Source organism: Callionymus lyra, chromosome 15 (assembly GCF_982586985.1).
Source record: "Callionymus lyra chromosome 15, fCalLyr1.hap1.1, whole genome shotgun sequence".
Taxonomy (NCBI): Eukaryota; Metazoa; Chordata; class Actinopteri; order Syngnathiformes; family Callionymidae; genus Callionymus; species Callionymus lyra.
In genome coordinates, this window is record NC_141832.1 from 7,835,687 (window position 1) to 7,853,052 (window position 17,366).

Here is a 17,366-nt window from a genome sequence, read left to right on the forward strand (position 1 = left end):
AAAATTAATTATTAGATTTATTTTAATTTTTGGGGGGATCAATACACATATCGCATTATATCAAGATATTAATATTTTCTACCGACCCTTGTATGTAGGGTTGCATTTTATTAGCTGCTATGAGAAATGGTAACATTTTCTCCACCAGAGGGCGACGTCTAACATTAGCTTAAAACTTCTGCCGTGTAGGGAGTTTAAGTTTCTCAGATAGAAGTCGCTCAGACTTTAGACCAGGTTTGATCAACTACTCAATTAAATCCACTAGTGTTGTGAGTTAGATTCCTGGTCCTGGCAGCCAACTGCGGTTTGGGAGGTCAAGGACGGCTGGAGGTGGAGGTTAGAGAGGCGACACGGGCGCTTCCCTAACCTGCCGTGATGAACAACGGTTGTCAGCGACGCCGCCGTGAAGCGTAACCTTGGCGACGAGACTAATCGTCCGTCCTCCTCCATGAGGTTTACGGTGTTACCTCAATTACAAACGACTTCCTCGCTGCCTGTGTTTGTCCTGCGGAAGGACGTCGGTTCCTCGCGGGGGATCGACACGCAGAGATGAGGTATCGATCAGCCAGGATGCGGCGGCTGATGAAGACGTTCCGTGTCACTGACGGCGCTCACGTCCTGAGTCAGCGCTCCAGTTACGGAGGACTTTCATGGTGAACTCTCGGGGGGCCGCGAGGAGGCGGCGGACGACCTGAACCTTGTTGAACGTTCTTCTGGAGAAGACGCAGTCGAGTCGTCATCGGTCGGTTGTGAAGGATGATTCAACTTCAGCCTTGAAGCTCCTCAGAGGAGCGAGTGACGCCGACACCAGCGTTGGCTTCGACTCCAAAGAACAGACGTTAGAACAAAGTCGAGCTGATGTTTACCGTCGACTTAAAGTGACAGTTCACCCTGAATACGAATGTATCTTTCTGCTCACCCTCATGTCGACTTATGTTGCGATTATTTTCAGAGTAATCTGTTACTTTTTAGAGTTGGAGACAAACATGTTTGTTCATTTTAATGTAGCGACTGGAGCTCAGTTGTCTTCGTCGTCATCTTCGTCCCAAAAGACACTTAAAAACATCCAAATACTGCTCGTCTGTAACGTCCATCTTGTATTGAAGCCTCAACACGAGGAATTGTTCCATAAAAAACACTTAAACTATCTATAAATATCTATACTGTCTATATTTTAAGGTTGTTTGTAGCAGAAGCTAACATGCTAACATGCTACACAGACAGGAAACACTCGGGTAAATATCTCGAGCGCTTCCACTCTTTAAAATACAGACTTATTTATGATTTTTCCAAACAATTCCTCACGTCAAGGCTTCAACACGAGGGACGTTACAGACGAGCTCCGGTCGCTACATTAAAATGAACAAACATTTTTGTTTATGACTATAAAAAAGAACACTTACTCTGAAGATAATCCCAACATCAAGAAAATGAGTTTGGGTGCATTTTCACTTTAAAGACCTTCTAACGGTCATTTAAAAAGTAGCTCAATCTGCCGGCGGGTCTACGGTGAGTGGAGAGTCCGATTGGAGGTTCAAACGTGTCGCATTTTCCGCTCCCATATTGTGGCGCAACAGTTTGTAAAGACAACTCTTCTTTGGTTTCACACCTGAACACGCAGATCGTTCTTATCGTGAACGCGACCTTAGAGCTGGTAGCTCGGTGATCCAGGAGAGACTCGGTTCGAGTCCCGTCCAGGAAAAGTCAGTTGAGGTTCAAAATACACAACTTATGATGACGTGGCATCTCTTCCAGTCTCAAATCATCGCATTTTATGAACGATATAGAGGAAAGCGATACATCGCGTCTGTACCATCAAGTGGTTAAAATCAAGACGTTCCAGGGAAAGTTTTAAGATAAGATAAGATTAGATAAGATAAGGAAATTGGAAATTCAAGATACCGACATTACTGACTTTTTTAAAAGCGAAAAACTTTTTAGATAAAGTTGTTTCAGGCACTGAGGGATCTAGCCACGCCCCTTCTATGAAGTAGGCCTGTGATTGGTCGAGATCTTTGGAGACACTTTTTCTCCCCCTCAAAGTTGTATGACCCCAAACTTCTTCAGCGATAAAGGAGGGGTAGGTGTACTCAAAAACGTCGCGAGCAAAGGCTTTTCAAAACGGCGACGGGAATCGATGCTAGCTTTATGGGAAAAAAACCGGGGAAAACGGCACTTTCGGTTTGATCGACATGTCGTCATCCGATCATTTTTGAACCCATCAGCGTCGTCATGGTAACGCCATCCCCACGTCCAACCGTTTGGCCCCCGACTCGCGCAAACGGTCGCATTTTATGAACGATATAGAGGAAAGCGATACATCGCGTCTGTACCATCAAGTGGTTAAAATCAAGACATTCCAGGGAAAGTTTTTGTTGGCCAGCATGTTCATTTATACGTCACCGTAGTGTGTTTGTTTGTGTTTGGATCATAATAAAGTTGTTTGTTTGAGGATAAATAATCGACCAGTTTGTCCTGTAAAAACATGGGTTATTTTTTAGGAAGTTCCCGTTTTATCGCGGTGTAAATAACTGCGTCAAGTTTCAACTAATCGTAGATAATACCTGATGTTTAGAGTCAAACGTACACAGACTCATCGTTCAGTTTCCTCTTTATCTTTCATCAAATCGATGGTTTGATAAATAAAAATATGTTTTTGAACATGTGCGCTGATGAAATCCCGCATCACGACGACTCAATAAAAAACAAAAGCTGCCATAAAAACACTTAAATCACTTCGTAACAACTATATGGGTCTATTCATACATTATAAAACTCACTTTTGATTTTTTTAAGGCGCCTAATATCCCGTGAAAACACCGCACCATTATTGTGTAGTTCAAGAAAGTGTGAGTCTGTTGTTTCAGCTCCTTCTGAAAGTGTGTCCGTGGACGAACATGTGTGTAACCGTGTCTCTAAATCCCCTGGAAGAGAAGGAGACGCTGGAATCAAAAACCGACGCTCGCGCCCAACTTTGTTTAAGCCACTTTTGAGGATCGGAGCGTCCTGATTGGTCGGCGCCGTGAGCCGCCGGGTCCGATCGATTTTCCAGCGGCGGATGTTTTTTTTAAGGATTACGATCGTCACGAGGACACACTCGGCGCTTTTTTCCGAGGTCGACTCGCGCTGACGGTCGCAGGTGTTTCCCTGGCGAGGATTGAACCATATACCCCCCCCCCACCCCCCAGCCCCCCCGGGACTGTCGACGAAAACCTCCGGGAAGATTTCGACTAGAGCCGCCATTTAAGAATGAATAGTCACTGAAGTTCAGTTAAGATTTCTTTACACTTCCTCTGCAGGGGAGCCATTTTGAAACACATCTTAATAGTTTGTGTAATACAGGGGATGATTGACACGCCTCTGGGATCCAGTCGAGTCAGCCGACCCCCCCATGCCTCCCCCCTCCTGCCTCCCCCATTTCAAATTACGTAACGTTTTGCCTCCCCCAAGGTGAGTCGACTCGTCTCTGCATCCCAGAGTTGATAGTGTCGAACGCTCTCAAGTCTGTGTACGAGGCAGCGTGCCCCCCCCCTACACACACACACACACACACACACACACACACACACACACCCTCCTCTGCTGCAGCCGTTGCAGTAACGACTGAAGGTGATTCTGACTCGACTCGTCTTCAATCCATCGATTAGCCGCCGTCGAGCTTCTGACGGCCGCTGCAGTCGCACACACTCGTGTGACGTCGTTCACTTCTTCTACACACGTCTCACACCTCATGTGTGTGTGTGTGTGTGTGTGTGTGCGTGTGTGTTTGTGAACCAACAACCTTCTCGTCCAGACGAGATCGTGTTCGATTCACTCGAGATTTCGAGACGCTACACGGACTTTCTGTTGTCGATGTGAAGCTTCTGCTTGGGGCCGAGAGGCGAAGGGACACCCTGGAAAGGGGCTTCAATGGACAGACACCTTCCATACTGTGAAGTCCGGCATTTACATTTGTGTACATTTGTGGGAAAAAAAACGGAACGTTTACAAACTACACACATCAAGTTTCCATGTTGCGTTTGTTTAAGACCTAACTAATCGATCGCACGTAAGATGAGACGAGATAAGATAAGATAAGACAAGATAAGATAAGATTAGATAAGATAAGATAAGGAAATTGGAAATTCAAGATACCGACATTACTGACTTTTTTAAAAGCGAAAAACTTTTTAGATAAAGTTGTTTCAGGCACTGAGGGATCTAGCCACGCCCCTTCTATGAAGTAGGCCTGTGATTGGTCGAGATCTTTGGAGACACTTTTTCTCCCCCTCAAAGTTGTATGACCCCAAACTTCTTCAACGATAAAGGAGGGGTAGGTGTACTCAAAATCGTCGCGACTAAAGGCTTTTGAAAACGGCGACGGGAATCAATGCTAGCTTTATGGGAAAAAAGGCGGGAAAACGGCACTTTCGGTTTGATCGACATGTCGTCATCCGATCATTCTTGAACCCGTCGTCATGGTAACACCATCCCCGAGTCCGACCGTTTGGCCCCCGACTCGCGCAAACGGTCGGATTCTCATCCCTCGCTAAGTGACGCAAGAGCGACGGCGGCGGCGCCGGGAGAGAACGCGTGAGCGGCGGAGGACGGACGGAGGCGAAGTGGGAAAAGCGGCGAGGAGTAAAATTGGGAAGGAGGGAAGAAAAAAAAAAGGAAAAACACACAATCGATGATCAGCGACGTAGCATTAGCATTGTTCACACATCCCCAGCCTCGCCGGCCCCTTCCTCTCGCGGCCTCCCGCTCTTTCTTGCTGCAGCGTTGCCGTGGCGACGGAGAAATGTGGGAATACCTCTGTCCTTCAGAGAGAGAGAGAGAGAGAGGGAGAGAGAGAGAGGGAGGAGGACGAGAGGAGACAAAGGGCACGAGGAAGGGATGGAGGAAGAGACATCAGTCATGGGCCGAACATTAATAAAAGCCTTGTTAGCTCTCGCTGGAGACGACACGCTCGTCATCCCTCGCTTCCACGAAAGAGAGGCGGAGGAAAGTGTTCACACACACACACACACACACACACACACACACACACACACACACACACACCTCGGCGACACACACACACACACACACACACACACACACACACACACACCTCGGCGACACACACACACACACACACACACACACACACACACACACACACACACACACACACACACACACACACACACACCTCGGCGACACACACACACACACACACACACACACACACACACACACACACACACACACACACACACACACACACACACACACACACACACACCTCGGCGACACACACAGACGTGACGGTGACGGCACACATGTTAATCAGCGGCCGGTCCGACGTCTTTAACTTCGCTCCTGTGTGTTGTGAGGCCAGTTACCATGACGACGCATCCAGACTGAAATAGCCTTGTTGCCTTTTACTTTCATCACATGGTCCTCGCTCGCCGCTTATTTACGCTCGAACCCGAGTGCGTTAGTGTGTGTGTGTGTGTGTGTGTGTGTGTGTGTGTGTGTGTGTGTGTGTGTGTGTGTGTGTGTGTGTGTGTGTGTGTGTGTGTGTGTGTGTGTGTGTCTACATCAGTGACACATCTAATGTTTTGTTTAACATTTCATTTTTCATTTAAACTTTCTTGTTATTATATATTATATTTTATATAATACAGTTTAATTAATAATTTAATTCACTCTTTATTTACACTTTAAATGTGTTGTTTTTTAATGGATGAATATTAATGTTTTCAAAATGAGTGCATTTGGTTAAAATTTACTTAAAAATAAATTGAAAAAAATCTAATATCGTCCAGTTTTAGGCACTATTAGAATTTTTTTTAATTGAATTTAAGGCCACAAATGAAAAAATATTGAATTTACAAATATATTTTTTAGATGATTCGAAAAAGTACATCGAACTACAAAAAAAATCATTTTGAAAATACACCAATTATTTAGAAAAACACTTAAAACTTCAATAAAAAAATTGAATTTATTTCAATTATTTAACAAAAACTGTAATTAAACTTACGATATAGAAATGATTGAAATCAATTATTCAAAAAAAAAAAATCCCAGTTAAAAAATATATATAACTGCAAAATCAGGGTTTCAATACTTAGATGAACTAAAATGAATTTAAATTTGAAATTTTAAAACTTTTAATTATGTTGTTGTTTTTGTAGTATTGACCTTTTTTTAATTGGAATTCAATTATATTTATATTTAAAGATTGAATTTGTTCTTATTAAATAATTTGATAAAATAATTCCTGGCCTTTTAAATTCATTCTAAAAATGTCGGTATATTAGCTTCATCAGACAAAACCAACAGACTTGTCACACCAACGTTTGTACATTGAATTTATGAACTTATAACTTTTAAAATATTGAATTTGGAACATTTATTTTTGAATTATATTATAAATATATATTATATCTAAGAATATCAAACTCTATGTGTGAAAAAAGTCAATTATTTTGAAAGTTATTCAAATATTTCTTTTAAAAAGATCAAATAATTTCCAACCAATATTTCACTAAAACCATTTAAAAGTTTCAACACTTTTTACGTCAGATGTTTATTTAAAAACTGATGAACCTCCATAAACCTCTGGACTGGTTTGGATCTTCAGGTTCATAAGGTGTTGGACTCTCCTAGAGGGCGCCCACGCTCCTCCACTGACCACTGCGATGACCACCCGAACCATTAGTCCGTCAACTTGTCACCGACGTCTCACTCAACAGATCCGGTCCTCGGAGCCTCCCAAGTGCTGACAGCACCGGCACCGAGTCGCCAGCTGTCAGGTCCGGGTGGGTCCGGATCACGGGCCCTGGTCAGGGGTCCGGCTGAAGATGAAACCTCTGCAGATATTTTGACGCAGCGATGATGTTTTAATCTCCTTTATTTATCTTGTGGGTCTCGACTCGTGCGACAGCTGTTGGTGCAGAACCAGAACCACCTCCCCCCCCCCGACCCGTGTCCCCTCCGTCCTCCCTCCCACGGCGCCTCACCTTCCTGCCAACCTGCTGCACAAATCCTGCTCGAGCTCATTTTATTGGCAGCTAGCATTTCCATGGAAACATCTCGTAACCACGGCAACCGTTTGAATGAAGCTTTATAAACCCGCTCCGTGTTGACGACGCACGGCGGACGAAGTCGATCACGATCCAGTGTCTCGTGACCGAACCCTCCGTCGCCCTCCCCGGTGAGGAGGCCACGGGTCCGACCCGGTCCTCCAGCCTGACACAAACTTCTGCTCCAGAGTTCAAGGGTTAAAACCGAGAGCTTTCGTGTGACAGCGCTGTGTCGTTGCCGTGGTGACGCCGAGAGAGGCCTGACGATGATGTCACTCAAACAAGAGTTCAGAATGGACTTCCTGTTTCAGAATAAGAGTCTGAGAGGATCATCAAAGTGTGACAATAATCTAAATATGTATTTTGTAAGTAAGTAAGTAATATTTATTTATATAGCGCTTTTCGAGACCAGGGTCACAAAGCGCTTAAACAATCAAAACAATACTCAAAAAAGTACATACTTTAAAGATCAAGTAAGACTTTTTTTTACTTTTTCTTTTGGTCATTTTTGTGTTTTCTTTTCCTCAAAAGAATTTTAAATCAATCTTTTTTTTTTTAAATATATCTTTAATCATTTTTTTTTATAAATATATAAATTAAAATAAAAAATTCTAGGTTATTTTGCTCTGTTATAAAAGTAGCCGTCGTCGTTAATAACGTATAAAATCACAACAAAAAAAAGGCAAAAGTCTTTTAATTTTCCAGACAAATATTGTCTCTTTAACATACTTGCATTTATAGAATAGATGTTATTTAAATGTATATTCATTTAACACTTAATGCTAATCTACATGGTATCTATAAATATGGAGCCAAAAAACGCACAAGCTAAGCTAGCGCTAGCAAGCTAAAGTACCCGGTGTTGCCCGGAATTTTTAAAGGATACAAAACCATTGGTTTTAAATACTTTAGATCAATCGATCGATAAACTTTATTGCCTTTTCACATGAAATTAAAAGGGTGCTGGCGTCATTTTTCATCGAATGGCAACAGATTGCGAAAAACAAAGCGGAAGCTGCTAACGCTAAAAGAAGGACTGAAACATTGAAGGGTTTTTTAAAACTTTAAAAAGGTGCGACTTCATCGATATTTGAGCTCCAGAGCTTTAAATAAGTTTAAAACCTTTATTAGAATAATCAAAGAAAACTAACTAATAACAATAGAGTAGTTAGTGCTCGACCATTTTAGCCTTTTAGCCCAAAGTCATTGACATAGATCAGTTTATTTAAGGTAAGGTAAGGTAAGGTAAAACTTTATTGATCCCTCAGGAGGTCTCCTTCATAGAAATTGTTTTTTTTCCAATAGCCAGCAATTTTTCATAAACAATAAAAAATAATACATAAAAAATAAAATAAGAAGAAGAACATAAAGAGAAGAACAAGATGACACAATCTAAGTCTAAAGATTATTTTTTAAGATAATTTTCAGTCTAATAAGAATTCTTTAAGACTCAAGTGCATTTTATAAAAATATATCATGTTCTTTTTTTAAAAAAAAATTGTTATTTTTATTGGCTTGACGGTCCCTTACCCCAGTCACGGTCTTTAATGTGACCCCTGGTCCCTGGTCTTGAGGAGGAACGTGTCATTTGGTTAAACCCTGTCAATATTTCGAGCGACTCATATCCGCGTCGACTCACTCAAATCTGTTTTTGTTTTGTTTTTTATAAAATATAAATCAGTGATTCATGTGATCCTTGTGTTTGTCTGTGATTGTATTGAATTTAAAATTTGAATATGAAATTGAAATGCTACGTTTAGCTTCCTGAGCTAGCATATTCCTAAAGATTGTGTTTGTTGTGATGATACTCGATACCTGCTGCTCCCTTAACCTGAACCGACTGATAAAGAACCTTTAAACCGTAGTGAAGCCGTAACTCTCCGGAGACATCATCGTCGCCCCCGTGGGAAACAAAGGTCACTCGTCCCGCCGCCGCCGTCGCCGTTCGCCGCCATCGTCGGAACATTTAGCAGAAGGAAGTGAACGCATCGTTCCTGGCGACGTGCGAAGAAAAAAAAAGATCAGTTTACATCCGACATAAAGCGAAAGACTTTTTTTTTTCCGAAAGTCTTCCAGCGTACACACATTTACCGCCTCATTTAGCAGCCGGGAGACGCCGGCGCGCCTCGGACGGATGGAGGACGGTCTGACGGCAAAGGACCCGAGCGAACTGAACCGAGCCTCTTTTTTTTTTTTTAAGGGAAAAGCGGCGTCGCCGGACGTGATCTCGCAGCTATTAAAAGTTGTTTACCTCTATTTTCCCAGAGTGCTCTCTTTGATCGCTGACAGCTCTGACGGAGACGAAAACATCCGAAACAGAACTCGCACGACTTCGCTTTTTCGTGCCAGAGGAGAGACGGGGGAGGGGCGTGGTGTGTGTGTGTGTGTGTGTGTGTGTGTGTGTGTGTGTGTTGGGGGGGGTTTAACTGTGAAATTGAATTTGTCCTATTTTAGATCCGTCTGCAATAATTGATATCTCGCCGCCGCTGTCGGGCTTTGATTCTTATCCGACTGATCTCATTGTTTAGTGGTGGTCCGACAAGCGCGCGGAGACTAATAGCGTCGCTCCGACAAAAAAGATCAAGTGGAAGGATGAGACGCTAACGCTTACGCCGCCGCCGCGACGGCCGAAAAACCCCCCGTAACAACCATCAGGACGCTACACTCCTTTTGAGGGTCGCGTCGGACGTTCAACGCTTCAATGGTTTAACCCTCAACATGTCAAAGTTTTAGTGATTTAACGGCAAGAAAATAAACAAAAAACTAGCGTAGCATTGTTGTTAGCCCATACGTGACACTTCCAAGGTTTTTTGTTTTGCACACACAGTACTACACACACAGTACTACATACTTAAATATATTGTATCAATCTGCAGGAAGATTGAAGCTCCTTGTATTTGTTGACTATGTTACAATCATGATTTATTTATACAACATAATAACCTATTGGGAGACACCGATTACTGCACCCGCCTCACTTATGGTGCCAACAAAACGGCAAACTCCCATGATGCCTTTCTACACAGTGCGGCCATTGATTGGTCGCTACAATATGGTATTTAATTGTTCACGTCTCTGTTGCTAAAAGTGATCGACGGCTGTGGTTTTTTGTTGGCTGGGCGGCAAAGCATTATGGAAGCTGTCCAGGTCACCGTTACTACAAGGGATGTCGCATTCAATGCCATTTTGAGTTCGGAAGTATCGACCAAGGTTTTTAAATACATTTTATTATTGCTTACGCTTAAAGACCTGCGATGAACGAGAAGCTACTGTACTTGTGTTGCTGTTGTGTTCATGGCTGTTTCTCAAAAAGCTGCTTTTATTTCTTCTTCTTGTCAAATTCTGGTAGTTGCAAATGCACATTACTGCCCCCCACAGGCCACAAATAAAATCGACCTCTAAGGGCTCCTGGGTCCAGAGTCTCACTTGAACAACACGGACAACTTGTCAAGTTTGTTTGCTAAGATTTCAGAAAAGATTCTTCCACCAGTCGCTGAAGAACTGATGGTTTTGAGATCGACATCGATTGCTTTAGTTTGTTTCAACTGTTTAACCAATCACTGGCTTAGACTGATGAGCGACCCGCCCACCTAATTTACATACGGACAACAAAATGTCAAAATCGAAGAAAAAATGTATAAATGTATAAATGACAAAATGTTTATTTATACATAAAAAAGCTTAATTCTTTGACAAAAATTAAATCAGAAGTCATTTATTAATTTTGACATATTCATATTCATCCAAACATTTATTTATACATTTTGTTACATATTTATACATTTATTTATACATTTAAGTCATTTATCGTCCTTCATACACTAGAACCGCAACATGAGATAATCTTTTGTGGCACCAATGCTGTAACCCAAATCGCATACTTCTCTTAGTATACTAGAAGTTAGTATGCACCAGTCTAGTGTACGTACTAACTAGTAACTAATTCTCCACAGATAGTATGTCTCAAATCAAACTCTGCTGCTACACACTGACAGGAAATGACGCGACAGCTTCTTCTTCTACTACTATTTAACGATTTCAACCAGCTTTAGGAACACTAGCGACACCTGCTGGCAGCACGTTTTGCCAGTTTGGAAGAAGAAATAAAGAAAAAATATGACAGACGAAACGTGTCATCCATCTACTGCTGCTGAAAATGCACCTGTAAGTATATGCATATATATATATATATACAGTGCCTTGCAAAAGTATTCGGCCCCCTTGAACCTTTCAACATTTCGCCACATTTCAGGCTTCAAACATAAAGATATAAAATTTTAATTTTTTGTCATGAATCAACAACAAGTGGGACACAATCGTGAAGTGGAACGAAATTTATTGGATAATTTAAACTTTTTTAACAAATAAAAAACTGAAAAGTGGGGCGTGCAATATTATTCGGCCCCCTTGCGCTAATACTTTGTAGCGCCACCTTTTGCTGCAATTACAGCTGCAAGTCGCTTGGGGTATGTCTCTATCAGTTTTGCACATCGAGAGACTGGAATTCTTGCCCATTCTTCCTTGCAAAACAGCTCGAGCTCAGTGGGGTTGGATGGAGAGCGTTTGTGAACAGCAGTCTTCAGCTCTTTCCACAGATTCTCGATTGGATTCAGGTCTGGACTTTGACTTGGCCATTCTAACACCTGGATACGTCTATTTGTGAACCATTCCATTGTAGATTTGGCTTTATGTTTTGGATCCTTGTCCTGTTGGAAGATAAATCTCCGTCCCAGTCTCAGGTCTTTTGCAGACTCCAACAGCTTTTCTTCCAGAATGGTCCTGTATTTGGCTCCATCCATCTTCCCATCAATTTTAGCCATCTTCCCTGTCCCTGCTGAAGAAAAGCAGGCCCAAACCATGATGCTGCCACCACCATGTTTGACAGTGGGGATGGTGTGTTCAGGGTGATGAGCTGTGTTGCTTTTACGCCAAACATATCGTTTTGCATTGTGGCCAAAAAGTTCGATTTTGGTTTCATCTGACCAGAGCACCTTCTTCCACATGTTTGGTGTGTCTCCCAGGTGGCTTGTGGCAAACTTTAAACAAGACTTTTTATGGATATCTTTGAGAAATGGCTTTCTTCTTGCCACTCTTCCATAAAGGCCAGATTTGTGCAGTGCACGACTGATTGTTGTCCTATGGACAGACTCTCCCACCTCAGCTGTAGTTATCTGCAGTTCATCCAGAGTGATCATGGGCCTCTTGGCTGCATCTCTGATCAGTCTTCTCCTTGTTTGAGATGAAAGTTTGGAGGGACGGCCGGGTCTTGGTAGATTTGCAGTGGTCTGATACTCCTTCCATTTCAATATAATTGCTTGCACAGTGCTCCTTGAGATGTTTAAAGCTTGGGAAATCTTTTTGTATCCAAATCCGGCTTTAAACTTGTCCACAACAGTATCTCGGACCTGCCTGGTGTGTTCCTTTGTCTTCATGGTTCTCTCTGCACTTTAAACAGAACCCTGAGACTATCAAAGAGCAGGTGCATTTATACGGAGACTTGATTACACACAGGTGCATTCTATTCATCATCATCAGTCATTTAGGACAACATTGGATCATTCAAAGATCCTCACTGAACTTCTGGAGTGAGTTTGCTGCACTGAAAGTAAAGGGGCCGAATAATATTGCACGCCCCACTTTTCAGTTTTTTATTTGTTAAAAAAGTTTAAATTATCCAATAAATTTCGTTCCACTTCACGATTGTGTCCCACTTGTTGTTGATCAATGACAAAAAATTAAAATGTTATATCTTTATGTTTGAAGCCTGAAATGTGGCGAAATGTTGAAAGGTTCAAGGGGGCCGAATACTTTCGCAAGGCACTGTATATATATATATATATTTATGACGTAACTTCCTTTTACAACGTCACTAAGATGGCGGCCGTTTAGTGTAGATAGTGTCAATCGAACCATACTCATGCTGTGTCTCAAATCGCATACTAGCGTACTAAAAGTTAGTATTTTTAGTACGTTAGTGTGTCTCAATTCTTAGTATGCGAAATTTAGTGCGCCATGCATACTAAATTGGCGTACTTACACGCCCACAAAACTGAGCATGGTTCGATGGACACTAACCACACTAAACAGCCGCCATTTTAGTGACGTTTTAAACGGAAGTTACGTCATATATAAATGCATATATATTCATATACTTAAATGTGTATTTTCAGCAGCAGTAGGAGGATAAACACATCTTCGCTGCTGATACCAGCTTAAATATCTCGCGATTATTTAGATTCTCATATTTTTTCTTTATTTCTTTTTCCAAAGTTGCAATACGTGCTGCCAGCAGGTGTCGGCGATAGCGTTCAAACAGCTGCTTGAAACATCGTTAAATAGAAGTAGAAGAAGAAGCTGTCATGTGATTTCCGGTTAGTGTGTAGCAGCAGAGTTTGATTTGAGACATACTATCTGTGGAGAATTTGCGTACTAGTTAGTATGCATACTAAACTGATGCATACTAACTTCTAGCATACTAAGATTAGTATGCGATTTGAGACACAGCATCAGTTTTGTGGGTGTTTAAGTGACAATTGAGTGTGTATGGAGCACTACATTTCGCATACTAAGAATTGAGACGCACTTACGGACTAAAAATACTAACTTTGAGTACGCAAGGATGTAATTTGAGACACAGCACAAGTGAAGTCAGGCCGAAAAGTTGGTCGATGCTAATGCTAGCCGTGTCCATACCAAGCTACGCTAACGTAGCGAGTCACACCCGTTCAAGCGACGATGAGACCTTGTCAGAGGTCAAAGTTCGTCGTTGTGTTTCTTCTACTTTGGTCGGCGGCTCCTGTGGTTCCTGGAGAGTTTCACCAGGACTCTGTGATCCGGGAACGTTTGCGTCGCCTCCCGTTTGTCGTCACCCGCGAGTGGAACTGAGTCTTGAAGGTTCAGTCGGGGGGAAAAAAGCGCTGACTCACTCACTTCCTGCATTGTTTATGTCCCGAGCGTAACAAGTGCTTCAGAGACTCACGGAGGGTTTTCTTTTTTTCGGGGGAGGCAGCGTTTGTGTCGGAGTCGCGGCTAATGAGCATCTCAGGTGTGAAGCTGCTCGTGACGGCGTTTCATCCGACGCCGCTTTGAGCATGAAAGTCGTCGGGACCCGAGTCGCTTCCCACGGCGCAGGAAGTTCCTGGTCGTCCTTGTTAGGGGCGGGTGAGGCGGGGGAGGCGAGTGAGGCGGGTGAGGCGGGTGAGGCGGGGGAAGCGGGTGAGGCGGGTGAGGCGGGTGAGGCGGGGGAAGCGGGTGAGGCGGGTGAGGCGGGTGAGGCGGGGGAAGCGGGTGAGGCGGGTGAGGCGGGTGAGGCGGGTGAGGCGGGTGAGGCGGGGGAAGCGGGTGAGGCGGGTGAGGCGGGTGAGGCGGGGGAAGCGGGTGAGGCGGGTGAGGCGGGTGAGGCGGGGGAAGCGGGTGAGGCGGGTGAGGCGGGGGAGGCGGGGGAAGCGGGTGAGGCGGGTGAGGCGGGGGAAGCGGGTGAGGCGGGGGAAGCGGGTGAGGCGGGTGAGGCGGGGGAGGCGGGGGAGGCGGGTGAGGCGGGTGAGGCGGGGGGGGCGGGGGAGGCGGGTGAGAAGGGGGAGGCGGGTGAGGCGGGTGAGGCGGGTGAGGCGGGGGAGGCGGGGGAGGCGGGTGAGGCGGGTGAGGCGGGGGAAGCGGGTGAGGCGGGTGAGGCGGGTGAGGCGGGGGAAGCGGGTGAGGCGGGTGAGGCGGGTGAGGCGGGGGAAGCGGGTGAGGCGGGTGAGGCGGGTGAGGCGGGTGAGGCGGGTGAGGCGGGGGAAGCGGGTGAGGCGGGGGAAGCGGGTGAGGCGGGTGAGGCGGGTGAGGCGGGGGAAGCGGGTGAGGCGGGTGAGGCGGGGGAGGCGGGGGAAGCGGGTGAGGCGGGTGAGGCGGGGGAAGCGGGTGAGGCGGGGGAAGCGGGTGAGGCGGGTGAGGCGGGGGAGGCGGGGGAGGCGGGTGAGGCGGGGGGGGCGGGGGAGGCGGGTGAGAAGGGGGAGGCGGGTGAGGCGGGTGAGGCGGGGGAGGCGGGGGAGGCGAGTGAGGCGGGGGAGGCGGGGGAGGCGGGTGAGGCTGGTGAGGCGGGGGAGGCGGGTCATTTGTTGTTTCTACTGATATTTGTATTTGTTTATGGTTGTTTGTGTTTATTGATTTATAGTTGACGATTGTTTTGGTTATTTACGTTTTTATGACTAAGAGGTGTTTTCGTTTTTTGACCTTTTCATTGATTTGTTTTTGACTTATTGTTTGTTTTGATAATTTGTTTTTTGTGTTTAAAGATCTAGTTGTTGAGTTGTTATTGTGTTTATTAGATATTGTTTTTCTGTTTTTATATCTAATTATTTGACATTTTGTTGTGTTTAAATATCTACCTGTTGGTTTGTTGTTGTTGTGTTTAAATAAACACTTTTGCTTTGCAAATAAAACTCACTTACCTGTTGTGTTTAAATAACTAGTTGTTGATTTGTAGTTGTGTTTAAAGTACTAGTTTATTGTTGCGTTTATATATTATTATTATTATTTGTTTTGGTGTTTAAAGAGCTCGTTTTTGATTTGTTGTTATGTTTAAGATCTAGTTGTTGTTCGTTGTTGCGTTTAAATATCTATTTGTTTAATTGTTGTTGTGTTTAAACTTGCAGTAGTTGATTTATTGTTTTAATTTATCGTAAAGATTTCAATAATGCTTTTTGTAATGTTTAAATATGTACTTGTTGATTTGCTGTTGTGTTTAAAGATGTACTTGTGGGTTTGTTGTTGTGTTTAAAGATGTACTTGTTGACTTATTGTTGTGTTTAAAGATGTACTTGTTGATTTGTTGTTGTGTTTAAAGATATACTTGTTGATTTGTTGTCGTGTTCAAAGATGTACTTGTGGGTTTGTTGTTGTGTTTAAAGATGTACTAGTTCACTTATTGTTGTGTTTAAAGATGTACTTGTTGACTTATTGTTGTGCTTAAAGATGTACGTGTTGACTTATTGTTGTGTTTAAAGATGTACTTGTTGACTTATTGTTGTGTTTAAAGATGTACGTGTTGACTTATTGTTGTGTTTAAAGATGTACTTGTTCACTTATTGTTGTGTTTAAAGATGTACTTGTTCACTTATTGTTGTGTTTAAAGATGTACTTGTTTACTTATTGTTGTGTTTAAAGATGTACTAGTTCACTTATTGTTGTGTTTAAAGATGTACGTGTTGACTTATTGTTGTGTTTAAAGAAGTACTTGTTGATTTGTTGTTGTGTGTAAAGATCCAGTTAATGTTTGTTGTTGTGTTTAAAGATGTACTTGTGGATTTGTTGTTGTGTTTAAAGATGTACTTGTGGATTTGTTGTTGTGTTTAAAGATGTACTTGTGGATTTGTTGTTGTGTTTAAAGATGTACTTGTGGATTTGTTGTTGTGTTTAAAGATGTACTTGTGGATTTGTTGTTGTGTTTAAAGATGTACTTGTGGATTTGTTGTTGTGTTTAAAGAAGTACTTGTTGATTTGTTGTTGTGTTTAAAGATGTACTTGTGGATTTGTTGTTGTGTTTAAAGAAGTACTTGTTGATTTGTTGTTGTGTTTAAAGATGTACTTGTGGATTTGTTGTTGTGTTTAAAGATGTACTTGTGGATTTGTTGTTGTGTTTAAAGAAGTACTTGTTGATTTGTTGTTGTGTTTAAAGAAGTACTTGTTGATTTGTTGTTGTGTTTAAAGATGTACTTGTTGACTTATTGTTGTGTTTAAAGATGTACCTGTGGATTTGTTGTTGTGTTTAAAGATGTACTCGTTGAGTTCTTGTGTTTGTTGTCAACAGTTTCTCCTGCAGCCTTGAGTCCCTGATTCTCCTGCAACATTAGCCGTGATAACCTGAGCCAGAGCTGAAGAAGTTGCTGCTCGACCTGCTGCAGCTTTTCTTCCAGTTCTGTGATGAACACACACACACTCGCACACACACTCGCACACACACACACACACACACACACACTCACACACTCGAACACCCACACCCACACACACCCAGGGTTGTGGTGGCAGCAGCAGAAACTGGCACTTGCAGCGACTAATCTGGGCACTTTGGGAGTTTTTCTTGTGCGACAGAAATCCCCGGCTGCTGCTGAATTAGATTTGCTTCCTGGTCCTCGCTCGTCTTCAAAGCCTGCGATAACTGAAATACACCTTTTATTCATTTCATGCTTCTGTAATTGTTTTTCCCTCCACCGAGCAAATCCCCGGACGCTCTTTGTGGAGCCTCGCTGGTGTCGACGCCGACACTTTCATCTGCGTTTGTCTTATAGCGTTATTATTTTAAATGTTGCTGTTTGTTTATTTGATTTATTT